Here is a 7053-nt window from a genome sequence, read left to right on the forward strand (position 1 = left end):
ATTTCTTTATTTTTTTAAAGTAAGAAAGAAAATAATATTCTCAAAGCACACATAATTAAATACACTAAGTATTTAAACTTAAACTAAACAAACGCTAAACAAAAAATAATATATTTCAATTATTTATTCGTTAAAAAAATGGAAAAGCTCACAATAAATTCTAATAATAATGATATTTTGCACCAGCTATATTCAATTACAATTCACAAAAAATGCTAACAATTTATCTACCGAAAAGATAAGCTCTCGCCTGTTAAGTGGCGTTGAATAAAATAATATCACAATAAACTTTTTACTTTTAATTTAGACTGTGTATTACACCATATCAGTTATATTTATAAATTAAATTATATTCAGAATTTTTCATTTAACCTAAATAAACTAAAAAAATACATGTATCTACTTATTTTTTTTTTGCAGGTAGATATGTAAAAATTTTCATTGCTTGTATGTTTCGGAGTAAGCGCGGCGTCTTTCCATTCTATACAAGGACAGAACGCAGCCATAGGAAACTGCTCGCGTATATATTATTGTATTGCTGTTTTTTAATCTAAGATTACAATGCATAGGTCCGAATGTTGCTTACTGATCTACTATGAATAGTTTGTAGTATGTGTATAGTTTGTATCGTGGATGCTTGCGTCTGCGTTTCCGAATATACTACACGACTTACTTACCTAAACTTGACAATATTGCTAAAAATGTAATAAGTCCACAAGAAGACGGTTGCGAGGCAAAGGCTCCGAAAAATAAACAAAATAAGGAAACATTTAGCCGTTACTTTGATTCAACAAAGGCATTTATATTTTATTATATACTAAATAGACAATTGAGAAATTAAAACATCCTTTATTATTGTAGTATAAAAATAATACGGCAATTACAAGTTATTATAAACACGCGTTTCGGTGTAACACGCAGCCTATTCCCCCAGTTAGGCTTCACGAAACTTCGTCATCATGTTAACGGCAAGAAAGACCAATTTGCGTCGGACACAATCTCATTGTTTTTGATTAAAATTATTATTGTTCTGTTTCACTCCCCTCATCACCGGCTCACTGACGTGATGTCAATTTGGAACAATTGCGTTTAAGAAAATACGCGAAATTTTATTTTATAGAACGTGTCTCGTTCGTCAAATGGAATTCCACGAATTTAACACTGAACGCTCATTTGAGATTGCGCGTATAATTTTGTGAATGTTAGTGAAATTATCTTCCATTCGAAATGGTAGTTCCATTTTCTTTTATTCAATAACGATTTAACAAGTTTAAAGTTAAGCTTGAGAGTATGGAACGAAATTTTAGATAAGAAAGATGTGTCAATGCACGAATCTATAAATGCATGTTTTAAAATCACTTATTTATTAAAAAAAAAATACTACCTTATTACTTCAATTATAAGGGAATAATCCCTATATTGGTGTAGTTGGTCATAATTCATACACATTATGACTTCTGATATTGAAGTCAAGAGCGTGTAGTCCAATATTTGTGGATATGGACTCCGACGCTCCCTCGATACGTGGGATAAATTTTAAACTAACGCATCTCGCTTCTGAGAACCATTTGAATATACTGAATAGATAAGAAGAATATGCTAAATTCTTATTAAAATAGTTATTCGATATAGAATTGTTTATTTTTTTCAAACAATTTCATTAATAATATTAAATAATTGGCGTAGACGTAGTAATCGTAGTACTTGCTACGAAGGCGTAGAAGTAGTTATATTATCAATTATTCTAATGTTTCGTTTAATAAGAATTCTTACAATTCTAAAGCTTTTAAAATTACCTAAATCTCTAGAATCTGTAATTGAAAGTGGGAATTCTTTTTAACCGCAACATTGCTCAAATTATTGATGAGTTTTATTTTACTCGACAAATAGACGGTATAGTTATACCACGATATACCGTGACATATTAATATTTATATACAGTAACATAAAGACGGCAAACAAAACATATCCCGGATCATGCGTTTGGCATCTCAAGTTCTTAACGTCATAGCCTTTTTACATTCGTCTTGTATCACTTTGAAGATGACAAAGCAGAGACATCGAGAGACACAAAAGCGGAACTTTGTAGTGCGAATGAGCCGAGATGTCAGGCTCTGTGATAAAAGATTGTGATAAAAGGTTGAAAGAAACTGACACATTCAGATCTAGAAGCATGGATGAATGAAGCGCCCGTCAGATCTGAGTTATGATAAAGGATGCTTCCTGACGGTCTCTTTGGTGAAGTTTTGTTTATGGAATTCAGATGGTATTGTGGAAATAAAATATTATGGTAATGTAAAGTGAATAAGCTACAGAGCTTCCAGTTGAATGTAATGGAGAAATTAATTGACTATTTTACGTTTGTCGATTTTTTGTAAATATAAATTTAAGATAGAAAATGAATTTTCATAGTCAAATAGGTGATTTGGAAATTTGCTATCATACAAACATTATTAACATAATTCAGAAAGATTATCACTCAATATTTCACACAAACACCTCCAATATAAAGTGCTTATGATAATTATGCGGAACAAGAAAAACGTTCTATTATAATTTAGATCCAAACTTTAGGGTACCCCTTCGTAATTTTTGCGCTCATGACTTTCCCTTTGTAATTAGAAAAGTACTAACGATTAAAACTTTTATAATTGTCGGGAGAGAGGCTAAATTTACTTCACAATGAACATTGAACAGAGACAATAAAAAAAAAACTTGAAAACTTTCACAATTAAAGGCGGAAATAACGCTCACCTTTCAAGATCAATGCATCATTGAGTCTTGATTAAACTGAGAAACACTTTTAATTTATTATTCTTTATACTTGCACGCAAAAATGAACACCAAAGCAAGGGATATAAGTACAAAACTCCCTTGTACAATATTCACTTATAGATACACCTGAACATTGTATTTTTATTTTACTGACAAAGTTTCTAATTGTAATTTTATGAGTGTTGTAAAGTTTAATTCTCGTTATATAGTGTGACTGTTTTATGTCCGTAATAAAAGCTCAGAGGATTTGTTTCCTTGGGGATAAATAAACTTTTTTAATTATAAATTGTATCTTTTTATCACGAATAAATGGGTACATAGGTAGTGCCGAGTGCGGAAGTTTTGCTTATCTCTTGAAAAAAGCTGACTCGCCCAACTGCGAATTTTGTCATAAATATGACGATATCCAACACTTCCTCATGGAGTGTGTTTGGAATGATGTTAAAAGAAAGAACAAAATTTTAAATTAATTTTGTGAATGTTGGTGCATATCATAGCATTCTAGCTGCACCACACTCTGTTGCAGCTAGAATGCTATTCAACTTTAATTTCAAATATAGTTATGTATAAGTGTTAAATATTTGTACAAGGTACGATGAGATTGTCATCGTCCTTTAGGACAGAAATCCCTAAATAAAAAAAGATTAAAAAATAGGTATATAAGTGTATTAATTAAAGTTTACCGCTATATAAGTGTATTAATTAAACGAGGTCAAATTGCATAATTTTTCCCAATTACTTTCAAACGAGATAGTACAATATTTCTTTCCCGAAGGAACGTCCAAGGAAATAATAAAATTGAGAGATATCGCGCATAAATCAAGCAAGTAAATGAGTAAAAACGAAAAAATTGCCATTAAGCCAGTCACTTGCAAGATGAGTACTGTGATTTGATTCATGAAATTCATTTTGCTTCTTGTTATAACTTTCCTCATAAGTTATGAGTGTTAATTCTGGCGCATTTATTTTTATACTGTTCTTATCTTAATATATATAAATCTCGTGTCACAATGTTTGTCCTCAATGGACTCCTAAACCACTTAACCGATTATAACAAAATTCGCACACCATGTGCAGTTCGATTCAACTTGAGAGAAAGGATAGTTTAAATCTCAAATCGTTTTAGAGAAAGCGGGCGAAGCCGCGGGCGGTTAGCTAGTAATATCATAAATATTGAAATGGGTAACAGGAAAAAGGAAAGGAAATACCTATTATGTTAACTGTTTCTATTATAATGCTACGCTAAATATTTTTGTTTTGTATATAGCTTGTTCAAAAAATATGAATCTATACATATAATAAATCTGTAGAAGGGTCAATTCAGTACATTGAAAATATTGAAAAAACAAATAGCAGGGGAAGCCCAAATATGTGATTAAAAAAATTTTTGTCTGTCTGTCTGTCTGTCTGTATGTTCAGGCATCACGTGAAAACTAACGGTTCGATTTCGATAAAACTTGGTATAATTATTCCTTATTATCCTGGGCATAAAATAGGATACTTTTTATCCCGGAAAAATACGTAGAAAAAAAAATCTTAATTTTTCCGCGCGGACGGAGTCGCGGGCGGAAGCTAGTGTGCAATATGTTTAACTTCGAACTAATAACCTCTACATGTTAATTACTGACAAACTGAACTAATAATATTATTTGCAATAACAAGTGATAACTGCGTTAAAAACAACCGACTTCATACTTGCACTTGCAACATTTACAAATACAGACAAAAATGCTCATAAAATAAAAACTACTGGGCCTATCCAAATAAAATTTTTATGAGACCAATTCGACACCATCCCGCATCGAACAAAAAAGAATCACGTAAATCGGTTCAGAAACCTCGGAGTAATCGGTGTACATACATAAAAAAAAAAAAAAAAAACATACCGGCCGAATTGATAACCTCCTCCTTTTTTTTGAAGTTGGTTAAGAAAGTATAGTCGTATAATTGTGTAAAAATATCAATTAATAAGATTTTATAAATTTTATTTATACAATCTACAAGTGAGTGATGCATGCTAACCATACTAATATTATAAATGCGAAAGTAACTCTGTCTGTCTGTTACTCAATCACGCCTTAACTACTGAACCAATTTGCATGAAATTTGGTATAGAGATATTTTGATACCCGATAAAGGACATAGGATAGGTTTCATCCCGGAAATCTCACGGGAGCGGGAACTATGCGGGTTTTTCTTTGAATGCGCGGGCGATGCCGCGGGTGGAAAGCTAGTAAATAGGTATTAAATATTTAATCGATCTTTTCACAATAAACTAACGTTCATTATAAACAAGATAATAATATACCATCAATATATGCTTTTTGTATGAAAAAATATAGCTTTATTGGCTATACAATAAACAAGACTTAATAGTTCAGGATACATCGCCCATTTTTGCAAGTGACTACTATCAAGCTAATTTTCCGTTTGTAGCTTTATTTTGATGAGACGCCCAATAATTTCGTGTACGAAAGTTTCGATTGTGGTAGCTAACAGAGATAACAAGGATAAAAATTTTTGATTTGATGGTTCTCAAATATTTATTACTAACTGAATTTTTTTTGGTTCAATCTCAAGATAATTACCTAAATCATTCGAAAAAATATTTGTCCTACAAAATCTATGGTTGGTTCAAAGAGTCCCCCTTTCCAAAGTGTATCGATAACGAGGTCATCATAAATGATTACTAGCAAGCTGATTTTTTTTGTTTTCACTTAGTTAATGTTTATATAATTCAACAGACATATTGTCCTACAAATTGCGTAATAAATATTTGAGAACCATCAAATCAAAAAAAATTATCCTTGTTATCTCTGTTAGCTACCACAATCGAGAGTTTCGTACACGGAATTATTCGGTGTCTCATCAAAATAAAGCTACAAACGGAAAATCAGCTTGATAGCAGTCACTTGCAAAAATGGGCGATGTATCCTGTACTATAAGAGAAACAATATACATTAATCCCTTAACGTCAGCATTTCTTATAAAGCAGCTAACATAAAGAGCTCGAGTTAATATTAAAAAACTTATTGTGAAAAGTGCAAAACATTAACAATGGGACAATCTCACGTGTAATTCGCGGGGCTGTTATTATTTTTCTTGTTAATAATAACGAGTTGAAAACAAAAGCAGCATTGTCGTAGAAGCGGACCGGCGACTTTGTTTTGGGGTCACCAAATGCATAGCTTTAGAGATCCGCAGTTAATACGCACTTTAATTAGCTTATAAGTTGTGTTGATATGTGTACATATATGTTTTGCATTTTATATTTAATGTAAGGAGCAAAGTAAATATTGCAAAGAGAACCGTTGTGTGCAAATGGTGCAAACTTTGCAATATTCACTTTTAAGTCTTTGGTTCAACGTCTTTATTTATTCCAAGAAAAGCAATCATCCCGTGAATCAATATATTAAGTATCTTATATGTAACAGACACATGTAATAAAAATTGAATCTTCCATTAAAAATAAATAATTTATATTATTAACCAAACTTTTCAGTTTCACAACCTTTAAACAACATTGCAGAACATTCTATAACGTAATTAACATCACATCTTACAAACGAACCTGTATACAGCCTACAGGTTCTTCAAAACGCTAACATGATGTAAACCAAAGAGATTGTAGGAGTTATGTAAATAACACTGACCAAGTGACCGTACCGACAAACACGTTCAAATGAATGTACTCGACTCACGGAACCTCTTTGAATAGGTAGATATAAGATTTTCTGTTATAAGGTAAGATGAACGAAGTTAGCAACCTTGGAAATATGACGCAGTGGAGATAAAACGAGTAATTTTTTATGCTGCGCTCTTTTATTTTAGTTTTAAGTGTCTTAGATTTCATGTTTTATTTTGCTGCTTTTTTTTTAATTATACCAGCTGAACCGACAAACGTTGTTCAGCCTTGTCTATCGTTCAGTGGCATGGAAAATAGATGTTGTTCGATTCTCATACCTTCCCGATATGCACACAAAATTTCATGAGAATCGGTTCAGTCGTTTTGGGGGAGTTTAACTACAAACACGATAATTTTATAGACTTTGCAAATTTTATATACAAATTCTATAAAAATAAGAAGTGTATTTGCATTATAATTAGATCATTGTAGACATGAAAATGGAAGCCCTACTCATCGCAGAAAATGTAATGGACGATACTATAAATAATTTGCTGTTATTTCAGAGCTGATTTTCTGTGAGGGTGTGGTAATCGCCTCGGTACGAGCGTGATCCAATTTGTTGTAGTCCTTATAATAAAGAATTTATCATA

Source organism: Colias croceus, chromosome 9 (assembly GCF_905220415.1).
Source record: "Colias croceus chromosome 9, ilColCroc2.1".
NCBI classification, from domain to species: Eukaryota; Metazoa; Arthropoda; class Insecta; order Lepidoptera; family Pieridae; genus Colias; species Colias croceus.